Source organism: Podarcis liolepis (assembly GCF_965112155.1).
Source record: "Podarcis liolepis genome assembly, chromosome: 3".
In the NCBI taxonomy this organism is placed as follows: Eukaryota; Metazoa; Chordata; class Lepidosauria; order Squamata; family Lacertidae; genus Podarcis; species Podarcis liolepis.
Window position 1 is genome coordinate 99,589,793 of NC_139557.1, and position 25,086 is coordinate 99,614,878.

Genomic DNA, 25,086 nt, shown 5'->3' on the forward strand with positions numbered 1-25,086 from the left:
CATGTTTTAATATTTTTGAGCTGGGAAAAGTTCATCTCGCCAAATAACCCTGCACCGCAAAGAGAGTATAGAAGATAAATAATAAATGTTTAATGAAGACCTGGGGCGCTTTCCCCCCCTTTTAAAACAGAAAGATTACACGAGCTTACGCAAACATTGTTATTTCACAATGAAGTGGGTTGTCTCAGCATCCTGCTACAGAGGAATCACGGCTTATACCACCTGCCTACCAAAATGGAAACAACATATATTAAACATGAAGGGTAACTTGTGCAGCGAGAAAATAAATATACCTTACGAGTAGATTACTGGGTTGTTTGGGAGGAAGACAAATCGTTTTGATTTCATTTCCAAATAAATTGCTACTTTGGACATTCCTAAATTCTGAAAGCAAGCTGAACTCAGGGAACGTGCATTCAAACGCATTATAATGCAGTGAAAATTCACAGTTGCCATTCGCATCCTCCTCTCCCTTGGGTTTTCATCTACTGGTGAAACCCTTTGGTGCTGCTAAGATGAAACCCTTTGGTGCTACTAAGGTTGAGAAAGGAGAGGCTCACCCCATCAGCTCAGCTGAGAAATGAACTTCTCTTTGGCGCAGGCTTCCTCAAACTCAGCCCTCCAGATGTTTTGAGACTACAGTTCCCATCATCCCTGACCACTGGTCCTGCTAGCCAGGAATCATGGGAGTTGTAGGCCAAAAATATCTGGAGGGCTGAGTTTGAGGAAGCCTGCTTTGGCTCCTCCTCTCCTAGGACTGTCTCCATTCTAGCTGGTCATCATAAGAAAAATTAAGTAACTCCAAAAACTAGGGGCCCAAGTTGGCTTGTTTCCCTCTTTTCTCCCCAATCCTATTTCCTTTTGCATCACATTGATTAGACAATACATTTGCATGCAGGAACTCTGGTTGTTGTTGTTTTTTCTTAAAAAAAACTTTTGAGAGTAGTTAAAAAGCTGCAGGTGCTTTATAAATTATTATTACTGTTGTCAGTAATGGCAACAATAGTAAATTTGTTAACCATGCTATGTACGTGTAGTGCTGGGTGAAAAAATGGGGGAAAGGAGAAGGCACTTGGGTTGCTCCACTAGATGTGTAGGAAAAACATGGGGTGGTTTCATCAGACCATAAAATCACAGAATTGTAGAGTTGGAAGAAATCCCAAAGGTCATCTGGTCCAACCCCTTGCAATGCAGGAATCTCAGCTAAAGCATCCATGACAGATGGTCACCCAACCTCTGCATGAATACTGCAGTCATGGCACCAGACAGCTTTGATGAGAGCAGGGAGCAGTAAAACAAGCACTAACCCTGAGCTGGCTGGGTCCGGGAGTTATGCTGAATGCAAGCATAACGCACACCCATGCTGGGCACCATTGACTATTTGGCTAGCACATACATGCACTGTGTCCTTTTGGCTGGCCCCTGCCTCCACTAAGTTACTATACTTTGTCACCATACCACACAAATGGCACCATATTTTGGTGAACCATGCTGACATTGGAGCCCAAAAGCAATAAATAGTACAGCTCTTGGGGGGGGGTGGAGAGGAAGTTTTGTTTCTCTTGTGCTTAACGAAATAAACTAAAATTCAGTTTAGAAAATAGCACCCCCAGAATCCCACTGAAAAGCGAGAAACTCCTATTAAAGAACCTATTAAAGAAATGTGTCATAACAAGATTTTCGATCGGTAATCAGCTCTGTACTAGAAAGGAGCAGAAGAAAAAAGCAGTCTGACAGAATGAATGAACAAGGAGGGAAGAAAAAAGGAGCGGGGAGTGGCAGTTACATTCACTTGAAGACAGCTCAGCTGCCTTGCTCAAAAGCTGAAATAAGCATCAATCAGACAACCCAGTTCTCGTTTGCTACCTACACAACCTCTTCCCTTTAACTGATTGCTGGGCAGAACAATCCAAAAAGAAAGGAGAATCGAAGGCGAGCAAACCGCCTAATTCAAAGCCCCTTTGGGCTTGTGTCAGTACGGCAGAAAGCAGTGATGTGGGTTCTTCCTCCTTTTCATTGGTTCACTGCTACATTTTTAAAAATTAAATCCATGCCACTGCTTCCATGCAGCACACCTGGGGTATCTGTTCCCCCTGTTCTAGCATTGGAGACACAGGCGTGCCTAGATTCAATGTTTCCAAAGCCTCCTTTAACATGCCTGCTCCCCTCAAATATCTCCCCCCCTCCATTGTTTTCTCTGCTGTCATTCCACAGCAAGCAACATGTTACAACCAATCCCATGATTCTTTTCTCTCCTTCTAAGAAATGTGGGGAGGCTGGAGAAGTAGTGAAATGGGGAGAAGGGAAACTTTCTAGTGCCAGCTCTCTTCCCTGTGACTACCATTTTATTTCCCCAGAATCGCTCCTTGGAACAACACAATTTAATCATTCTGTGAGAGGCTTCTGTCAAAACAAAAAGGCGTCCCTTGACCACCGTCACCCCCGAAAAGCTACCTCAGAATCATCCTATGTGTGAAGAAATGGCTGCTGCTGGAAGAGTGCTATTGTCAGCACCATAAGAAAAGCGATGTTGAAGAAGGGTAAACTGTAGGGTGACTTTGGCGTCATTTTCCCTTGACTGCCACTCCGTCCCCTGCCCCAAAATTTCAGACTGAAACATCGCTGAAGCTAACTTTCAGCTGAGCACTATTTATTTTAACCCAATGCAGCCTGGATTTGGGAACCAGTGGACCGCCAGACATTGCTGGACTACAACTCCCATCATCCTGATCTTTGGCCATGCTGGTTGGGGCTGATGGGGGTTGGGAATTCCACAACAACTGGAAGGCCATAGGTTCCTCACTGCTTGTGGATGACGGAGATGTGGGCAGAGATTTAACCTTCTCCCGATCCTGCAGGAAGACGCTTCAGCTCAGAATTGCTCGACCCAAATTGCTCGACCCAAACTGCTTCAGCACCAACATGGGAAAACATACAAGGTTATTATGCCAATTCAAGAACCAGAATGAGTTCCTTCCTAATGGAAAGCTAATCATCAGAAGACAATCTGACTGCGGGGAGACACAAGTACTGAACAATCTACTCTCAAGTGCTGGTTTTACCACCTTACAGTCAATAGTGTCACAATGGAAGTTGTAAAAGCATATTTCAAAAGAATGCTGATGTATTTACTATTTACAGTTATTAGTTTACACACTCAACATTTTCATGGGCATAAAATGTAACATTTTAGATACCTAATTTGAAATTACTGTTTTATACAGCTTGTTAAACAACCCATTTGAAGGTAGCAGATAAGTAGCTAATTACTAACAAATCTGACAGCTACAGCTGCAAAATGTTTGTATGATAATTCCAAAACTGAAAATGGTTTATTGAAGATCCATTCAGAAGCTAAATGACTTATCTGGGAAAAAAAACACGCGATTAAAACATTCCAGTGTTTTCTTACAGGGATACAAACAAAGACCACTTTGATTTCTTCTATGCGGAAAAAATCGTTGCATGTTGGGACGGCTGTCAATAAAAAGCAAGTAAGAAAATAATAATTCTAGCCCTTGATGCCAGCACAGTAGAATAGGGAAAAAATTGAACAGCCAATCCTTTAAAACCATGTATTAACTGGGCACTGTTTTGAAGGTGTGGAAATTACTTAATAGCAAATCAGAAAAAAAGATATTAGGGGATGTATATATTGCAACACCTATATATCGGTGCTTTTAAGTGTAGGATTTTAAAACATATAAATAGGGAGATTTGCACTTAACTCCTTCACTTTGGTCCCGATTCAGATTTACGATTTGCACAGCAGAGGGGTGGAGGAGTGTCATTTGCTTTTCTACAAGTGGGGGCATAGTGGAGGACAAATGGTTAAACCCCTTCTACCAAGCTCCACTTATTTATTTGCTACGTTTATATCTGATATTTCCTGCAAGGAGCTCAAGGTGACATACAAAGCTCTTCTGCTCCCATCATTCATTCATTCATTCAGTTAACTCATATCCCACTCTTCCTCCTGAAGTAGACTAAGCTGTAAAAGATGTCTATAATAGTAGTAATAGTGGTAGTAAAAGCATTCTTAAAATAGTAAGTAGCATTATAGAAACTGTGAAAAGCATTCTCTCAGCTAGTGATCTGAGAGTTGATCTGAGAGTTGTATCAGACCCTCCAAGTTTCCCTATTTTCCAGGGACGTCCCTGATTTAGAGAAGCTGTCCTGGTTTCTATTTTGGAGAAATGTTGGCAGGTATGGAATTATCTGACCCCCCCGAGCCGTCTGAAGGCAATCCTGTTCTGGGATTTTTTTTAAAAAAATGTTTTTATATATGTTGGAAGCTGCCCAGAGTGGCTAGGGCAACAGAGTAAGATGTGTGATGTATAAATAGTAAAATTATCATTATGGAATGGGGTGTCCCTATTTTCATCGGAGAAATGTTGAAGCGTATGCTATTTCCTCACAACAACCCTGTGCGAGAGGTGAGCCGATGGTCAATAACCAGCCCAAAGTTACACAGCCTCATGGCTGAACAGGGATTTGAACCCTGGTCTCCGAGATGGAAAACAAGGTACTTAAGTGCAAAGATATACAGCTAACATCTTATTATAATATATTTATTTATACCCCGCCTTTTTTCCTGACGGGACTCAAGGCAGCTTACAGTTAAAAACAAGAAATGTAGCATCTAGTCCATGGGTAGGCAAACGAAGGCCTGGGGGCCGGATCCAGCCCAATAGCCTTCTGAATCCAGCCCACGGGTGGTCCAGGAATCAGCGTGTTTTTACATGAGTAGAATTGTGTCCTTTTATTGAAAATGCATCTCTGGGTTATTTGTGGGGCCTGCCTGGTGTTTTTACATGAGTAGAATGTGTCCTTTTATTTAAAATGCATCTCTGGGTTATTTGTGGGGCCTGCCTGGTGTTTTTACATGAGTAGAATGTGTGTTTTTATTTAAAATGCATCTCTGGGTTATTTGTGGGGCATAGGAATTCATTCATTTCCCCCCCCCCAATATATATATATATATATATATATATATATATATATATATATATATGCAGGTTTTGGTGTCTTCGGGTGTCTTCCCGTGTAAGAGTTGGGGTGTCTAGGCGACGTTTCGACGAGGTCTCACTCGTCATCTTCAGGCTGGTGCTTTCGGCTTCTTGTTACTGGAACAGAGCAGGATCTCAGAGTTTGAGTTCCTATAAATACTGTTGAGGGGGTGTGGTGTATAGCCTCCAACGTTCTGGGCAGAGAGGAGGTTCCCAGGTTAGTGTGCCTTTTCTTCTTTTGTTCCTTAATTACTTGAGGGATATCTTGAGTGATTTCTTGAGTGATATTCTGAGTACCACTTAGGTGGGTCATTAGGTGTGGATTAGTTGCTAAAGCTTTCGTGTCTTGACCTCTTGAGCTTGTGAAGAGTTTTTCTGAGAAGATGGCTGTACTGCACTTAGTTGTGCTCTGGCTTGGCTTCGTGTATAGGGGCGAGCTGTGGTTTTGTGCCCTGTGCCAGCCAGATCTGTGTAGGGATTGCAGGGGGGTGCAGCATCCGGAGGTGCCACTATGGTTTGGCTACTGGATGGTGTCTGTAATTTATCTGTGGAGAGGGTCTGGGTTTGGGTCTGGTGTGGTTGATTGGTGATGGCGTTCTGTGTGCCTCTGGTTCTGGTGTCGGTTTTTGTGGGGAGGGCTAATTTCCAGATGTCTGGCAGGCGGGACGTGTCGTCACGCTTGTTCATGTTGTGAGGGTGTTTCTCTATCTCGATGGCTTCCATGATTATTCTCTTGTGGTGATGTTCCATGTTAAAGAGCAATTTGGAATCTGCAAAATTAATTTTGTGTCCTGTTTCTTTCATGTGTTGGAAAAGAGAGGAAGTTTTTTCTTCTTTTTTGACGGCATTCTTGTGTTCTGCGATACGTGCATTTATTCGTCTGTTTGTTTGTCCAATGTACGTGGCTGGGCAGACTTTGCAGGGTATTTCATAGACCCCTTGGTTTTCCAACTGGATTTTATCTTTGGGGAATATATATAAAATATATATATATATAAAATATATATTCCGGTCCCCCACAAGGTTTGAGGGACAGTGGACTGGCCCCCTGCTGAAAAGGTTTGCTAACCCCTGATCTAGTCTCTGAGCCATTTCATCTCAGCAAAACTGTTTTATTTCACACCCAACCTCCCACGCATGCCCACCATAAGATTATGGGGAACAAAGAGCTATGCATGTGTCCCATATCTCCATCCAGTGTTTCATCATGGCTGTATGCAACCTGCACATGTCTCATAGACGAAAAAACTTACACAAGGGAAGACTGGATGGGGATAAGGGAGGAAAGGCCCCATAATATTCCCATGCACTGCCTAGAGGAGGAGAAATGGAGCTTGACTGAGCCCTGTGGGGACTGCTCCGTGAACAGATGCTGCACCTGCACCAGAAAAGAATTATCATTTAGTTTCGTTTTTCATCTCTCTATCCCATCCAATCAAAACATTAGTAATATGGATTTTGCATGAATTAAGCATGAATTGGCTAGGTACCAGTGGGAGTTTTTCCCTATTGTGAATCACTGTGCTTGGGAGGGGATTTTGCTTTACCAAGATCACAGCTGGCGAGGGAAGGTTTTAAACCTTCCCTACCCACTTGGAATGTTATGATCAACAGTTGATAACAACAATGATATGGAAGGGGGTAAAAATAGGATGGATAAATTAATGGATATGTAGCTAAATAAGATGCATCTGAACTGCCACGGAAACCCGGGTGGGGAACTCTATGCAAATTATTGTATAAGGATGAAAATATGATCTGTAAATATAAAACGGGGGGACGGGGACCATTAACCTTTTTTAAAAAACCAAAAAACTCATAATGTGATGGCTAGTAACATTGTAAATGTAATATGCAGTTAGGCCTTAAGCACATGCAATTGAAATAATCGCATACAGTGGTGCCCCGCAAGACAAATGCCTCGCAAGACGGAAAACTCGCTAGACGAAAGAGTTTTCCGTTTTGGAGGTGCTTCGCAAAACGAATTTCCTATGGGCTTGCTTCACAAGACGACAATGTCTTGCGAGTTCCTGCTGGCTCCCCCCCCCCCTTTCTAAGCCGCTAAGCCGCTTATAGCTGATCCGATCAGCAGATAAGCCGCTAAAGGCCGCTAATAGCGCTAATCCGCTAATCTGTCAATGGGCTTGCTTCGCAAGACGAAAAAACCGCTAGACAAAGAGAATCACAGAACGGATTCTTTTCGTCTTGCGAGGCACCACTGTATTATTTTCCTATTTGCCCATGCTTCCCTTCCTTCTCCTTCCTATCATCATAAGATAGGTTGCATCGGAAGGTAAATAACTTTTTGCAAATCTCATTAGACTTCCATGAATTCAACAGCCAACCCTGCTATAAAGTTCCCTTGCCTGGAATTATTTTTATTAAGGTTTCAATAACAGGAATGAAATTATTTCATGGCTCTATGCAAAATCCACTTATCTTAAAATGTTTATCAAAGGACATCGGTAGGGACTGCTGACTGCACCCTACCTTAAAAGCAGTGATTTCTGCAATGCAGGGGGTTGGACTAGATGACCTTTGGTGTATCTTCCAACTCTCCAGCTCTAAGATTCTAAAAGAAAATGGTTTGAATATAATGCTGACAGTATATAATGCTCAAGTTTTCATAGCATGTATACCACTGTTATGGTACTTGTCCCACTTCACCAAAGCAGCTGTTTTAAACTGTTATCATAGAAGACTGGTTTGTTTATAGAATTATAAACCAGAATAGAAGTCGCAGCATAATCAAATACTTTCAAATTAACTCCTATTAGAAACAATTGTGGCTGAACAATGTATGACCATGAAATGAAACAAAGACTGGGCTCGCAAAATATCATGTGCTTCCCCGAGCTGCCTGAATTTCAGTTAAAAACAACCATAAGTAAGCACTCTTGTTTTCTTGTACAAAGTTGCAAAAAAAAAAAGTAGGCAGGGACAGTTTTCAGAAACATAATTGCATTATCATTTTGGCCATTCAACAATTCTTGAATGATGAAGTACATGGTTTAACCAGACACCATATTGCAATTTACTTTGAAGTAAGAAATGTGTATTGTAACATAGGGTAATGTTAGAATTTTGATAGGCGATCACAGCTGCACCAGAATTAGTTTCTATAGCAACCAAGAAGAAATAATGTGGTGAATTGCATTGTAATACACAAAGATGGGTTCCTTGCAAACAGGATTATTTTGCTAAAAGTTTAGCCTCCCCCCTTCAAATTAAAACATTTTCTCTAAATAATTATTCTGTTTTTCCTATCTAAAAATGTTGCTTGTTGAATCTCCCTGCACCCTGGACAAATATTACACTGCAATTGCTGTTCCTATAAATAAATTCAAGACATGTCCTTAAAAAAAAAAGGGGGATTTCTAGTCTAACCTGAAGTACCATTTTCAACAATGTCTGTTGCATCATTCCCTTGGAAAGAAAGGCATATATTAAACATACCTTTGAGTAATTCCTTACACAATGCACCATATGGGCAATGCTTTACAGTCCAAAGTCATCGTAAGAAATTGCATGATGGACTGGGGAATTAAAACTGAAATGCACCATCTAAAACCTTTGGACATATGAGATTTATAGAAGCTTTTATCAGCATGTACTCTCTCATGGCTGGCACATGATTTCACAAATATATTAGTATTCAAGGTACCATTCACTTTTTTAGGACAACAAGGTTTTTTTATTTAAAAAAATCAGTTCAAACATATCTTTAAAATCTCAAAGGTTAGTGATTTCTACCAGCAAAACAAACCATTACGTTTTGTTTTAAGCTATTTATGGCAATTAATTACAAGCATATGTCTGAGCCTTTTATGCATTTTGCCCTCATAATGCGACCCATTACTGTGGCACAGTCTATCCCCCAGAGTTCCAAAGTATCTTTGGCGTTGCCATGGATACCAACGACATGCTTTCTCTTGCAACTGCTTTGTGTGTCTTATCAAACACCAGAAAACTGACACAGTAGGAATCTGAGCCATCTATATAGGATGAATTTCTAATCTCTTGGTACTGTTCCTTGAGGTTCCCACCCCCACCCTTAGAAACAAGCTGCACAATACTGTATACACTTGAGTTCTAAATGAAATGAATTCGTAGATTAATTTTCGGGAGGGGAAGGAGTTATTTAACCCAGCTGACTGCATTCCAAGAAAAAGAAAAAAGTGTCCAAAAAAAGGTTAGGGTTTCAGTTTCTAACGTTGCTGCAATGACTAGCGATGATATGAGAGTTTCAGAAATAACACTTAAGTTCTCAAGCAAAGAACAGCTGACATTCAGCTTTGGCCCTGAGCTCATGTGGCATTGTGAGACATTTTGAAAATTATTCAGTGGACCAAATTTAGGGACTCTTTTCTTATATTTATAACTATATCCTGCCTTTCTTTTAACTCAAGGGAGCATATTCGAGGTTCCTGGGCAATCTTAGAGCCTGGGGATTGGTGGTGGGACAACAATGAGTGGTCAGAGGGAGAAGAGGGAACCGAATGAGAGGAGGTGGTGCTGGAAGCTGAAGAGGTAACAGGATTTAGTGAGCAGGAAGAGACTGTGGCAGAGAGCAGTGCAGACTCAGAGGCAGGAGAGGAGGGGGGGTAGGGTTGGGCAATATCTGATTTTCAACATCACGATATATCACCAGCTGAATATCATGATATCTTGATATATCACAATATATATCTATGGCAGCGGAGAGCCTTGCCAGGCCTCCCCCCGGTGGCAAAGGGTCCCGCCATACCTCCCCGCAGCAGCAGAGGACCTTGAAGCACCCCCTCTTGGCAGCAGAGGGTCCCGCCGTACCTCCCCACAGTGGCAGAGGGTGTGCTGCGCTTCCCCACAGCAACTGAGGGCCTTGATGAGGCTCCCTGTGGCGGTGGAGGGCCTTAAAATGTAAACTAGTAGACTTAATAAAAATATTAAATAAACTCCCATATAATATATTTCATATATTTTCAACTAATTTAAGAGTTGTTTAAGTGATTTACTAGTCAGGTTGCATCTGCTTCCCCACTCAGAGGTCTAAGCGGATTCTATGCATGCATAAGCCCCACTAAACTTCAACTAAACTTACTTCTACTTTCCTGGGAGTAAGCCTCCTTGAATTCAGGAGGGCTTGCTTGTGAGTAGAAATGCATTTGCTTGCACTGCTTACTGCAAAACACCCAACCTCCCATTTCAGCACAAGGCAGCCAGCTAAATCTTCTCCCCTCCATGTCCCCCCCAGAATGGCCCCCCAAAGGCCTCATCCCACCAATCTCTCCCTTTTTATCAGAGGGAGGGAGGGAGGGCAAGCAAGCAAAAAGATAGACTCATTTAAATAAATAAATAAAACCTTCCCTTTTGATATGGAAGGAAACTATTTGGGGGGGACGGGACAGCATAAACACCATCAGAAAATAAAAATAAAAACTCTTCCCCCTCTTTTTTCTAAAAGAAAAAGGAAATAAGTGCTTTCCAGTTCTTTGTTTACATTCTTTCTTGTCCAGTCATGGGGGGGCTGTTTCTGGATTGTTAGCAGGCTCAGCATAATTAGCTGAGCTCTAAATGGAAAGATACTGGTGAAGCTGAAAGAGTTTGCTGGCTTGTGTGAGAGTTTATCTCAAAATAAAATAATAATAATAGTAATAATACCCCACCCATCTGGCCGGGCCTCCCCAGCCACTCTGGGCAGCCTCCAACCGAATATTAAAAACAATACAGCATCAGACATTAAAAACTTCCCCAAACAGGACCGCCTTCAGTTGTCTTTTTAAAGTAAAATAGTTGTTTATTTCCTTGACATCTGCTGGGAGGGCGTTCCACAGGGCAGGCGCCACTACCAAGAAGGCCCTCTGCCTGGTTCCCTGTAACCTTACTTCTCGCAGCGAGGGAACCGCCAGAAGGCCCTTGGCGCTGGACCTCAGTGTCCGGGCTGGATGATGGGGGTGGAAACGCTCCATCCAGTATACAAGACCGAGGCCGTTTAGGGCTTTAAAGGTCAGCACCAACACTATCTTAATTTCTTATCGGTTAGGAGGGAGAGAGCATACAAAGCTGGCAACACCGGGCCTGCAAATTATCTGCAGAGTAACTAAAGTATCAGTTCAGCTGAGCTACTCCCAGGAAGCTGTTAAGTGTCCACCTGCCTTGTTGAAACACTTATCACAATATTTCAATATTTCAAGGATGTGGTGATTTTTTGCACAGCCCTAGACGGGGCCCAGGAGACAAGGCAGGCTGCTGAAGAACCCAGGGAGTTCCCCCCTCCTGCTGTGACCAGCTCCCCCTCCTCTCCCCTTTCCCAGAACAAAGAAATGAAGAGGACACAGAAATGAGAAACAAGATGATGGAGCCTTAGGCTGCTGGGGAAGGAACTGGGAAAGAAGCTTTAGAGAGCAGTGGAAAGGCAGAGTCCTTCAGTCCTCACAACTGCTTCATTGGGGCAAGGGTTGCTGTGACCACTAGGACTGAGCTGTTTTCTTTCCTTGAATAAAAAGTTAACTTCACTGACATTGGGTGCTCTTATTATTTTATTGCTGACCTATGCCTGACTCCAGCTCCTGACACTCTTTATGGAAGTCATATCCTCTTATAAAAAATTGCTAGTCAACCCTGAAACCAACTACTCTTACATACATCAGCAAAATCAGCATAACTGGACATAATACAAGGGCACAGGTTGATACACATATAATTGTGATTCTGGGTCTCAATTCAACACACTTGAGGCAAAAAACCCGCCATAAATATCATCTGGTGTAACAAGTGAGACATGCAACAAAATGTTGCAGTGTGTCCTCTTCATTCCTTAACAGAAGTGGTCCTGTTCAAAGTTCATCAGATGGACAGGGTATTATAAACTGTAAGCTGCCTAGGCAGTACAATTCATCCCACCCCCATGTTCTGTTTTCCTTTCCAGCTGACACTCAATGTTCTGTGCTCCTGGAAGTCACTAAGCATGCTCAGTTCTCACTGCGTTGTGGTTCACTCAAGCACTCCAATACAGCCCTCTCATTTCTCAGCGGCCATTTGGGCTCCAATCCTGTTGGCATCACTCAACAACCTGGGTTTGCTATTAGATGCAACAAGTGGCACCTTGTAGTAATAATATATTGCCACACTTCTTCCAGGATTTTATTAGCTGCAAGGAGCTCAAGAAAAGCAATCCATTCTTCTTTCCTCCTAAGTCTTTCACTTTCCTTTAACAACTGACCCTCAGCTCAGTCTTCAGTATTTAAACAGCGGGCACCTCCTTAGGTATTTTTTGTATTTTTGCAAACTTTGGGATTCCCTGCTTCTGCCTCAGTGTCTCCGTTTCAGATTTTTTCCTGTTTGCACTGACACCTGAGTTTGCTATTATACAAACCAAGAAGTCTGAGAAATATAACGTATTTTTCGCACCTTAGGGCGCACCTAGTTTTTAGACGGGGAAATCAATAAAAAAAATCTTTCCCCCCCCACCAGCCCCAAAGGCAGCGTACAGGCTGCGCACAACCTCTCCCTGCCGGAGGGGTTGCGCGCGGCTATAGCACAAGCCAAGGCAGCCAGCGGGATGGATCACGCTGTCTGTTTTGGCTTCCTCTTTAGCCCCGCGCAATCTCTCAATGCCGGGAGAGGCTGCGTGGAGCTAAAGAAGTCATAGTCCCATGCAGCCTCTCCCTGCCGGAGGGGTTGCGCGCGGCTATGGAACAAGCCAAGGCAGCCAGCGGGATGGATCGCGCTGGCTGTTTTGGCTTCCCGCGCAATCTCTCCCTGCCGGGAGAGGCTGCATGGAGCTAAAGAAGTCATAGCCCCGTGCAGCCTCTGTTGGTTTCTATTTCCCTCAGTGAGCAGCAACTGCAGTCACAAGACATTGTTTTGCATTCCACAGTCAGAGTTACTGTGGGATTCCCACGGGAATGGGAGACTGGATATGACATACACTGGTTTCCTGTTTTTCACTGTTCTCTCGGCGTTCTTTGTTTCCGAGAGGAGTTGCTTCTCTGCTCTCACAGAGGCAAGATGCATGTTTGTATTCTCTCAGCATAGAGTGGAAATAAAGTTAAGAATGTGGCACATACTGCTTATCCTTCTGCTGTGTGGACTACTCTGCCTGGGCTCAAGATAAGAAGAGCCTGTATCAGCTTCAGATGGGCCGAAGCTGGTCAAAATCTCACAGCCTCTCCCTGCCGGAGGGGTTGCGCGCGGCTATAGCACATATGGAACAAGCCAAGGCAGCGAGCGGGATGGATCCCGCTGGCTGCTTTGGCTTCCTCTTTAGCCCCGTGCAATCTCTCCCTGCCGGGAGAGGCTGCATGGAGCTAAAGAAACCATAGCCCCGTGCAGCCTCTCCCTGCCAGAGGGGTTGCGCGCGGCTATGGCACAAGCCTGCATTCGCTCCATATTACGCACACACATTTCCCCTCAATTTTTGGAGGGGAAAAACTGTGTCCAATGGAGCGAAAAATACGGTAGGTTGCACAGTTGTAACTAATGACACAGTGATGTTTTTTGTTGTCAGCCTTTCTTTTCTCCTGTCATCACGCTAACTTGGATAAATTCAGACATCAGATAACCAAAGCCAGGTTCGAGGCAAAAGTATGGCAAATTATACTTCAGTGAAAGCTCTTAGTTTATATTAATCCAGCTCATAAAAAAGCAGTACTATAAAAAATTATAGACTACCAAAAAAATTCTAAATTCACATTTGAAGTGTGGCCTGCTAATCAAAATAAATTTGTAGGCGTGTCCTTAGCACCTGAGTAAAGGGAAAGGGACCCCTGACTGTTAGGTCCAGTTGCAGACGACTTTGGGGTTGTGGTGCTCATCTCGCTTTATTGGCTGAGGGAGCCGGCGTACAGCTTCTGGGTCATGTGGCCAGCATGGCTAAGCCGCTTTCTGGCGAACCAGAGCAGCGCATGGAAACACTGTTTACCTTCTCGCCGGAGCGATACCTATTTATCTACTTGCACTTTGGAGTGCTTTCGAACTGCTAGGTTGGCAGGAGCAGGGACCGAGCAACAGAAGCTCACCCCGTTGCAAGGATTTGAACCACCGACCTTCTGATTAGCAAGCCCTAGGCTCTGTGGTTTAACCCACAGCGCCACCCGCGTCCCACCCACTACCTGAGTAGCAAGTCCAATTGGCTTAATCCCAGGTGAGTATTTATAGAATTGCCATGTATGGTTGCAACACTAACTCTTAACAAGACTTCAATAGATATGGCTATGGTTGCACTATAAAGTATTTGTGATAAATTTCAGCAAATAAATCACCCTCCCCACCTATGTACATGGATACACATTCTCTCCATCTGAGGCCTTGGGTAGTAAGTCTATCCTCACTATAATGGCTATTCATCAGCAACAGATCAATTATTGAACCCCCTTGGCCTTTTAACTACATTATTTACAAATATAATTGTCCAGGAGGGGCTGTAGACAACTGATTAAATGTTGGGAGATAGTCCATTTAAAAGCTGTAGGTAGTAAGTGGTGTTCTCTCACTTTCACTTCCTGTTCTCAGGCCCAGAACCACGACTACCTGTGGTCTCAAACTATGTGATAAGTTTAGCTTTACATACCTCTGGCAGTATTAACATCAGTGTATTTCCAGTAGTGATTATGTTAACTTACCACATGGCAAAAGGCCACAGATGGTCATCACCCTAGCTGTTAGCATCACCATGCTGCAGGTCATGTGTTTCCATCCTAATTCAAGTTGCTGGGAGTGATCAGCCTTCTGTTCTGAGATTCACATCTTCCAAATATGTACTCTTATTAGCTCTATTTTTAACCTGCCACTCATATAGTATACTTAAAATTCAGAGCATGTTTACATTATCCAAACAGCAGGCTAATGGAACTGCAAACCAGACAGTCATGCATAATTCAAATCAGTATCCTAAGGCTTGCAACTTCTAGTCAAAGATGCCTCTAAATTAGATAGGGTGTGACTTTTAACATGAAGAAAGTGTAGCTAATTTCTTCCTTTATCTGACAAATTGATGCATTTTGCAAAGGAATGCTATTAATGTGTGGCATCCATATAATAGTGCATTTGTAAACTACTGGTAGAAGGATGGACTACTACACAATAAAATTAACCTGAAGACTGTAAAACCAAGTCAATAAACTCTAAATACTAAAAATATAAACTAGCTCACAAATTGGAAATGAAAAACAGGTTTTAGAAGGTTTCTGAAAACATTTCTATACAAGCCATGGGAAAAGGCAACATGCTGGAACTGCTGAGAAAGGCCTTTGCAAAGACAAGAGGAAGATGGCCCAGAAACTATTGTATCAATCTCAGCAAACTATTTCTGTGTCCCCGAGGGTAAATTAGACAAGATGCCATTAGCAACTGTGTCAGTGTTGCTGTTTTCAATAGTTAGTACAAGAGGGCTCTGATTTGGACCAGGACCCTGGCTAGCAAGGGGATAGGACGCAGGGCTTTAGCACTTGCTGTAGTCCCAGTCTTGATCATGCCTGTTATTTCTATTGGATTTCTATTTGTGGGGGGAAGGGTTAAAGGCTCAAAGGCGGCCTTTCCCCATATGGACTGACCCAAATCCCACATTCATCCTCTGAGGCCCTTCTTCATATGCCTCCTCCATGAGAGGTCTGGAGGGTGGCAACACGAGAACAGGCCTTTTCTGCAGTGGCCAGTGGCGTAGCGTGGGGGGTGCAAGGGGGGCCGGCCGCACCGGCCGCAACATCTGGGGGGGCGCACTCACTGCCTCCGGAGTCGCCGAAGAGCCTCGGGCGCAAGCTGTAGTAGAGCCCCATGTCTCGCGGAACCAACGAGCTGTGCGAGCGTCCGGGCTGAAGGCGTCCGGCAGGCAGCGACTCTCAGCGCTTGCCGCGGAGGACGCGCCAGGCAGCCCCTCCTCACAGCCCCGCCTCCGCCGCTGCTGCAGCAGCTGCTGGGCCATGTTGCATTTTCCTCGCCTCTCTGCCCCCCTCCTCCTCCGGGCAAGCGGCGTCGTTTGGGCGGCAGCGCCAGCGGCAACTCGCCTCAGATCGGCAGGTTAGGGGTTGGGGGGGGCGCAAATTACTTGCCTTTCCCCGGGTTAGGGGGCGCAAATTACTTGCTTTGCCCCGGGTGCTGACAACTCACGCTACGCCGCTGGCAGTGGCTCCCCTTTTGCAGAATACTCTCCACAGGGAAGTTCAGCTGTTGTCTTCATTATACACATTACAGTGGTACCTTGGGTTACAGACACTTCGGGTTATGTGTTTTCAGGCTACTGACGCGCTGAAACCTGGAAGTACTGGAACAGGTTACTTCCGGGTTTCGGTGCTCGCGCATGCGCAGAAACACTAAATCGTGCTTTGCGCATGCGCAGAAGCACGTCATGCGCGTGCACAGGCGCGGCACTGTGGGTTGCGAACGTGCCTCCCGCACGGATTATGTTCGCAACCCGAGGTTCCACTGTATACATCTTTAGGCACCAGATGAAAATGTTCCCCTTCAACCTTTTGGCTGAAATGTGTTTGTGGAAGGGGGAGGGGGTTATTGGCTTGTTTGCTTTTGTTATGTATTTTGTGTTTTTTATATTGTAACTTTATGTTGTGAATAGCCCTGAATCTACAGATGAAGGGCAGTATACAAATTTAATACAACATCCACACATTTGTTAATTGCACAAATGGCATGTCACTTAGTTGAAACCTGAGTCTGAATATATGTGAGGAAACAGGATATAAATGCCAAACATGGTGTGTAAAGCCATGACACTAAGTAAACTTAGAATTAAAGTCTCAGTACTGTAACTTATTTCTAAATATGTATCTGGTCATGTAACAATAAAGCAAATGCTTCCAGATAATGCTTTCTGTTCTGTTGGCAGAAAACAACCTGTTGGTTTTCAAAGGAGATGAACAAGCTAGCTAAAGACAAAAATCAAATAACTTTGAGCTGAAGGAAGAAGGTGCTGATCCACGTAAAAAAAGTGTTCTGAGAATGTACAATTCTAATGCTTCATCTACAAGTAAAATCAGGTCAAAGTAGTAGATGACAATATATATGAGCACAAACTCACAGACCAAATGTAAAGTGAGAATCCACAATACTGAAAATATGTAAACCAGATACGCGAGAAAAAAATATTTACATAATTACTTTGATATAGAATGAGAAAGGTCACGTGATGCATCTAAAACTGCAGGCAGCCATGTAAGTCCATTGCGGCGGGGGGGGGGGGAATCCAAGAGCAACAGTAGTGTAATACCCAAAATTTAGTGAGCAAGGTTTTAAGTTCCTCAGAAATTATTTTTCATACTGAATTCTCTTTCCAGAAAAGAAGGGAGGAATAAGAAAAATGAATTGTTTTATTGAGCTTTTGGGAACCAATCTTTGGATCGGGCTAATTACATGATTCCTCCCCTAGGCCAATGCTGCTCTCCCCAGGTAATGTATGCGTGTGACCCCAGACACACTTATTTACTCTTTAATGAGCAGAGAGTAATTGCAACTTTAAGCGTTTAGTACCTGTGGGTACGAAACACATGAAGGCACGAACATAACTCTGCCCCCTCAAAGATGGCACACGTACCAGTCAGACTTTTCCATCCAAAGTGTGATTGGCATCAGTATGAACGAGTCTCCTTCTACATGCGTAAGGTTTCCATCGTGTGGATAAGACTCAGATTAAGCAGGTAGGTTAGCCCTGCGTGATTAGTTGCATTTGGCACTGAATACCTAAGTAAGGCTTTCAGCAATCCTCCCAGTTTTGATGCCCTCAACACAACTCTGTATAAGTGGCAGAAAAAACTACACTCGTTTATTTTCTCACACAAAAAGCCATGAACAAACTCCGAGTTTCTGCATCTCCCCTCCTCAGAAGGAGTTGGAGAATTCTCAATACACCCCCAACCATCTGTGCCACATAATCCCATACATCTTAAAAGACGAAACAAAACAATGGGTGCAAGTGGAGATAGAGATAATTGGAAACATCCCCACCTCAGTGTGCCCATTAAACCCCAGCATCACCTTGGAAGCAAACATGAGACGGAGGGAAGGTTTGGTAACCTACTCCCACATAATCATCTTTGTGTTAGTTCAATTCCTGCTAAGCCAAAAACCTTTCACAGGCCCCAAGGCTAGCACCTGCAAGCCATCTTCTGCTGCTGCTGGGGATATATGAGTGAAATGCACATGGGTAACAGCTGTTGAGGTTTGAAAGACTGAATGGGGGTTATTCTGGCTCCCTGGCCTTTTTTTAAAAAAAAAGATTGGATATCTCTACCATTACTACCAATATAGTGGTATATCTCCTCTATAGAAATAGATATAAAGACAGATGAAGGATCAGACTGTTTCCTACTTATTGAATATCACTCATTGGAAATGTTTCTGTCTCTGATATTTTCCAAGTACATAAACTCAAGGTCATCTTAAGGACTTTATTTTCCTTTCCTTCTTAGACTTCAAGCCACAGACTGGTGGGTTGGCAGGGTAGGGGGATTGAATGAAGCAGTCCTAGCTACATACAAGCTTTGCTCCGTTCTCCCAATACTGTCTTCATGCTTTCTACAATATTGCGTTCTATACCTGGAAGACTTCCCATCCATTCTGCATCCTACAAACTGCCTTTTCCTTCAAATCACCCTCAAAAGACTTCTACACCTACAATACATCGTTTTCACCACAACAAACTCCACCGCATCTTTATTATTGATTGATTGATTTTAGGGATTTATAACCCACCGTTTAACAGTTCCCAAGGCAGCTTACATAAGTTTAAGTGTCAACAAAATAAATTAAAACAAAAACCAAACCCATTATATGCTCATCACATGTATCATAAAGGTAAAGGGACCCCTGACCGTTAGGTCCAGTCGCAGACGACTCTGGGGTTGCGGCTCTCATCTCGCTTTACTGGCCGAGGGAGCCAGTGTACAGCTTCCGGGTCATGTGGCCAGCATGACTAAGCCGCTTCTGGCGAACCAGAGCAGCGCACGGAAACGCCGTTTACCTTCCCGCCAGAGCAGTACCTATTTTATATACTTGCACTTTGATGTGCTTTCGAACTGCTAGGTTGGCAGGAGCACATGTATCATACCTATTTTTTTATAATTCTGTGCAAGGCAAAAAGTGTATCAAATTAGTTATAAGGACAAACTTGGATAAAAAAGAATTTTTTTATGACGGGGTAGGAAATTTGTAATCTTGGGTTAGAGCTCTCACCATCTGTGGCCAAGGATCATGCTGGCTGGGGCTGATGGAAGTTGGTTTCCATCCTTATCTGGAAGGCCCCAGGCCCCACCATTACTTGGTGCATCATGCATCGAGTAATTTAAAATTATATTTTGAGTAAAAGAGCTGACAATTCTGTTCTTCTTTATGATAATTACATTAAAACAGCAATGTTCTTTTATTATGCTTATGTATGTCCATTTATATGGAAGTTTGTTGTGCTAAATATTTATTCTTTGTATTTTCTTATTTTTAATATGTGCATATTTTTCAACAATGCAATTTTTAAAATTTCTTCTTAATTGAGATATTTTGTTTGTAGCTCACACTTGTTAACCCCAAAGGGTTCTGGAGCAGAGAACAATTAAAACAATCAATTAAAACAACTGTGCATCAAAACCAAAATATTAAAACAGTAGAACATTCTTCAAAATAGGATAATAGCAGAACTAGTAAAATTAACTTTTCTACCTATGAGAGTCTCTTGATAGTCCCATGGACTGCAAGAAGATCAAACCTATCCATTCTGAAGGAAATCAGCCCTGAGTGCTCACTGGAAGGACAGATCCTGAAGCTGAGACTCCAACACCTCATGAGAAGAGAAGACTCCCTGGAAAAGACCCTGATGTTGGGAAAGATGGAGGGCACAAGGAGAAGGGGACGACAGAGGACAAGATGGTTGGACAGCATTCTGGAAGCTACCAGCATGAGTTTGACCAAACTGCAGGAGGCAGTGGAAGACAGGAGTGCCTGGCGTGCTCTGGTCCATGGGGTCACGAAGAGTTGGACACGACTAAACGACTAAACAACAACACCTATGAGGGGGAATCCTGCCCTTGGAAACCTTATCCCAACCTCCATAGAAAGGTTCACCATCAATACCTCCTTAGAAGTCAAGGAAAAAAAGGTGGCATTCTGCTGCTCTGCATCTTGATCAGATGTCATTTCAACACATTCTGGAATGTGGGTAATATGCCAATCTGGGATGGGATACTTATTTTCTATTACATTGAAACATTTTTTAAAGGCCACATACAAGGAAAAGATAAGGGGAGGACACTCCTGCTGCTCCAACAGTGTCCTGGATCTGGCAGTTCCTAAACCTCAAATTCTCCCTGCCTCAGCCCTGTTTTTATCTGTCTGATAAAAACTGGCTACAGTAAAGCCTCTCTGGGAGGCTACAGTCCTTCCTTCAATAAGTACCACAATCATGGATCTTACGGTTATGGAGGAGTACTGTGCCTCACAAGGCCAGCATCCATGACAAATCCAGTTAAAGTTGTGGGTGCGAAATCAGGTTTTCTAGATGTTTGGCAGCCATTCCTCCTTTAGAAGAATGTTCTTTGAGCAATTGTACTCCATAAACCACACAGACACACACCATGTTTTACTTGCAAATCCTTGCCAATAAACAACTGGGATCATGCCTCATCACTAGGGTACACCTGATCCTGTGAACAGCTAAATCACTGCAAAACACTACAACACTAGCCAATAAACCTAAAATTATTTCTGGTATCTTAAGGATTAAACAGGCACGTGTCCTCTTCTCCTTGAATAAGTTGTATTAGGCAGCAACATGCAGAGTTAAACAGAAGTATTAACTCCAGTCGTGTTGTTCACTTAATAGTAAAAGAGAAAGGAGGGGAAATGATTTCAGACATAACCATCCTTCACCACAGAATTCATGCAAGCTGATGCAGTCTTTAATCTCCCCACAACAGCATACATTATAACAAACCGCTTGGACGCAGCACAATTCAACATGTAACCCTATCTTCAAAACCTTCAGATCAATTACAATCAATGGGATTTTTGCCAGTGACTTGGATAGAAGGTGGGTTTGCACCCACAGTGTGGTAGGAAAATTTAAATGTTCACTAACTATAAACACATTACAAACATCAGCCTTTTCCAGGAGCCTACAGTCTGTTATTGCTTTTAACTTGGCAGCTTGTAGCTGGAAGAATCTGATGCTGAATTGTTTGGAGAGAGAAAGGCATCTGGAAAGAAACAAGACACTAGGTTATCAAAAATGCTTCAGTTTGTTCCTTTCTGTCAGCCTACTTTAAAAAAATAAAATAAAACTGTCATGAAAACAGTTTTAAAAAGCATTTCACTTCTTCCCCTGCACTCTTTCATTTTTACTATTAAAAATAAAATCTTCTCTAAGCAGGCCCACTTCTATGTTAGACTCTATGTAATACTGATACCTAGCAAAGGTACGGCTGAAAGGGCTGTTGCTGAAATGGTAAAGATGTTCTTTAATTGCCATTATTATTATTATTCTTGTTGTTGTTATTTCTACCACCCTCAAAAAAGTTAATTCAAAAAAGGCTATACTAAGGGCTAATCCAGCCTTCCTTTTGTGCCACATTTCTAAGCACAGGTCTGGGCTTTAAAGCTCTGTGTCACAGCAGGGTGGAATTTTTTTGTCCCAGCGCATTCCCTGAGAAAACCTGTATTTTACTGCTGAACTGGAGCAAACAGCAAACAGGTTTTCCATGCAAAGCAATGGTGCAGAAGGAAGTGTGGATGAGCACTAATGTACCCTTTGAGAAAGGCTATACAAGATATGTACTAATGATTTCCCTTAAGAGTTCCAAAGAAAACTAACCAAAACATCATGTGCAAATTCACCTAAATAGTAAATTTGCTAATTTGCTTGTAAATTAGTTTGTTGAACACTTAGCTATATCCGCAGCAGCAAGCTATAGTCAAGCCAGGATTATGTGTGGAAGAGTTATACTTGAGAAGAACACTAGGGCAGTCGCCGTAAGACCTGGGCACATTTTAAAGAAAATGGCCCATTCGCTTCCATATCCTGTGAAATTAAAGGAGAATTGTATTTAGACTACCTACACCCATATGAATCTGCATGGGTTCTGCTCTCTGGCCTGCAATGAAAGTTAATTAGATTAGGAGATATCAGAGAAAGTGATGGCTCTACATTTTTGGAAGTCTCTCCCTAAATACATATGGCCTTGTCTGACTACCTATCAAAATATTTTCATTCTTTTTTTAAATGTTTGAAAACTACCTTAGGAGCATTTTTGCCCTAAAAGGTGAGACATAAAATTATTAAATAAATAAATGAACTAAAAATGAAAATGAAAACTCGAGAGTCTAATTAACTAGATTACTGGTTGCTGAGATAGCTTCTTGGGATGGTATGGACAACACAGACTGCAAGACAAGAGCAGTGAATTGCAAACTGTGTTCTAGTGGCCCATGATACTCCTCAGCAGCTTATTAAGAGGATGTCAATGTGACGCGGGTGATGCTGTGGGTTAAACCATAGAGTTAAAACACAGGGTTAAACCATGCATAGGCTAAGTAGGCTGAAACCAAGGCCTCTAAATCTAGAGCGGCTCCCCAACCCACCCCACCCCCCCAGCGGGCAGTCTCCCCTCTCCCAAAATTGCAAACCCAAGACTTCCTGCGAGGGCAGGGTAACTCGGGCCCAGCAACTATGAGACTCGGGACCAGCCAGTGGGCCCCAATTTGAAACTCTAGGGACCAACTTGAAAAGTTCACAGCCAAATCTGCAGACTCTTAGAGATCTAAATCCATGTGCTAGGTCATTTTCACAAGGTCAGCAAAACCCTTCAGAAATCAGACCTGTTATTGAGTTCTTGTGCAAGTTTGTACAGTTCACTTCTGGATTTTTTAAAGAGATTTTGATGAGCTTGAGAAACAAACAAAAGCCACCTTGACAAATGTTAACTACAGAACAAGGAAACAAAGAGTGAGGGGACAGCAAAGAAATGACAGAAGTGCACCTGATGCCTTAAGATGCACTTTCTTCAAGAGATAAGTTTAGGATAAAATCCCTTATGCACTTGAACCTAATTTTAAAAGAAGTACTGTATACAGTGATGTTGCACAATTGTTTTCCCATTCTTGCTATTCTGATAGCATCTAAGCAAGAAATTCAGCAAGGTGTTGAACTGCTGATGGAAGCATACCCAGAAGATATAGACCTGAAACTTACTGATGAACTTCTGCACTTTCACCTGTGAGACATAGCTATAGGCTTACGGCAGAGCACTCTGTCTCATATAGACCTTTATCAAATTATATACAAGGAAAAAATTCAGATGCAGCTATTTCTTAGCTTTATGGTCACTAACTGCTCGGGAGAGAGGAGTTTTTCAAGACTCAAAAGAACTGAAAATGAATTAAAGTCCTCAGTGTCTCAAGACAGATTGTCCACACTGAGCATTCTGTACAATGAAAGTGACAAACTTAGAAAAACAAATTTTGATGAAGTTCTCTGATGTACTTTAGAGGAGAAATTGTGAATTGCAGAATTGTAAATACCCATCAACATCCTTGGCTTCAATTTTGTTTATAACACTCTTCGATTTTCTTGTAGTTGTGAGGGTGGGGGATTGCAAAGGGCCTCACAAGTGGAGTAGCCTAGGGCCTCTCTTCATCTAAATCCGGCCCGGGAAGGGGGGAGGGGGCAGGAGAGAGGGACTGGGGTAGCAAAGCTGAAGTTCTTATATTTACTGTATGCTTGGGGGGGTTATGTCAGCGTCACTTGGGGAAGTTCTCTTTCTATTCGCTTGTTATATGTGGTGGATCATCTTTGGCTGGCTGCAGTGGGATTTGCTTGTGCGTGGGTAAGGGGGTTGTCGGATTAAGTTAGCCATATTGAATCGTATGCTGTTGGTGGGTTATGAGCTCTTTCTATTGTGAGTGGGCATTGTTATCTTGGAAGGTGTTCAGTAGGGCCAGTTCTGGGGTAACTTCTAGTACCTGTTTAGTTATTTTGCTTATTTCTGGTATGACTGTGCATACTCCTTTTCTGACTGGGTCCTCGATTACTTGGTTTGGTGGGATCTGCTGGTTCAGACACAGTATATGTCTGAGAAGGCCCCATGTGGGATTATGGGGAGGAGGTGCGAGAAAAAAACTGTTGTGTCAATGATTTCTTTGGCAACTTGGAAGGGCTGCGGTGGGATCCAGAAACGGCAACCTGGAGCCCCACTGAGCACTTAACTGCTCTCTTCTTCAGCTTGGGAGCTTTTTCTGAGATGCTATGATAGCATCCTTTGTCATTTGAGTATCTTTATCAAGATGCTAACAGGTCTGCCTGCCTTTGGTCAGTTGTGCTTCAAGGGAAGCTCACCAGACCTCTGATTCTTTAATATTTTCCAGCCCAGATAGATGTTAACCAAAGGATTTCATAATAGTCATCTCCTTGCAGGAGCAAGGAAGCATAGGAGAATCAGATGCACCACAAGAGCATCTTGGATGGGATGGCTTTCAAAGAAGGCTAGACAATTGAATGAAGGAGAGGCCTATCAAAGGCAACTAGCCATGATGGTTATGCTCAGCCTCACCTGTTGGAGAGAGCAATGCTTCTGAAAAGCACTTGCTGGAAGCCACAGACTCCCCAAATGTGTTCCACAAGGACCCCTTCCTTCCCTCTGCCCCAGTTCCTGAGGGTCATCATGTCTCTCCAGGGATTTGGCCAGAACAAAGTATATGTTGGGGAAAGGCTCCCTCCCTGCAAAGAAATTGGAGGAATCAGCAGTGCCTAGCTCCCAGCCATGCTAGCACCAGTCTGGCGCATGAGGGTGGGGGACACCGGAAGGAAGCATTCCTATAGTATAGGGCACTCAATTGGCATTTCCACCTACCTGAACTCTGAGCCTTTCCCACCTTGTTCCGGTCTGCCTCTCTCCTAAGAAAGATGCAAGCTCTTGCTGGAAGCCACTGGTGGGGAGAGTGTCCTATGATTCTCAAATCTTTCAGAAGCATCTTTTTGTTCCTTTAGCTGCTTGATATAATCAAAGCATGGCAGGCTTGGAAGAGATCCAAGAGGTCATCTAGTCCAACCCCCGGCAATGCAAGGATCCTGCCCACAGCCAGCCCTGGCTGGGCTCCAAACTCCAGC

General features: G+C 43.2%; 1 protein-coding gene and 2 long non-coding RNA genes across 11 annotated transcripts in view; all 3 read right to left on the reverse strand.

Moving 5' to 3' along the window:
* The window catches only part of SYT14 (synaptotagmin 14), a 78,285-nt gene that overhangs the window by 19,028 nt on the left and 34,171 nt on the right, over positions 1–25,086 (reverse strand). The gene's annotated exons all lie outside the window — the stretch shown is intronic.
* LOC310703005 lies at positions 16,502–18,958 on the reverse strand. The gene is made up of 2 exons (XR_014523884.1): positions 17,845–18,958; positions 16,502–17,812 (listed from the first exon to the last, which is right to left on the reverse strand). It is a non-coding gene; the product is annotated as an uncharacterized lncRNA (long non-coding RNA).
* LOC310702905 lies at positions 19,481–23,952 on the reverse strand. Its single transcript, XR_014523772.1, has 2 exons — positions 19,994–23,952; positions 19,481–19,649 (listed from the first exon to the last, which is right to left on the reverse strand). It is a non-coding gene; the product is annotated as an uncharacterized lncRNA (long non-coding RNA).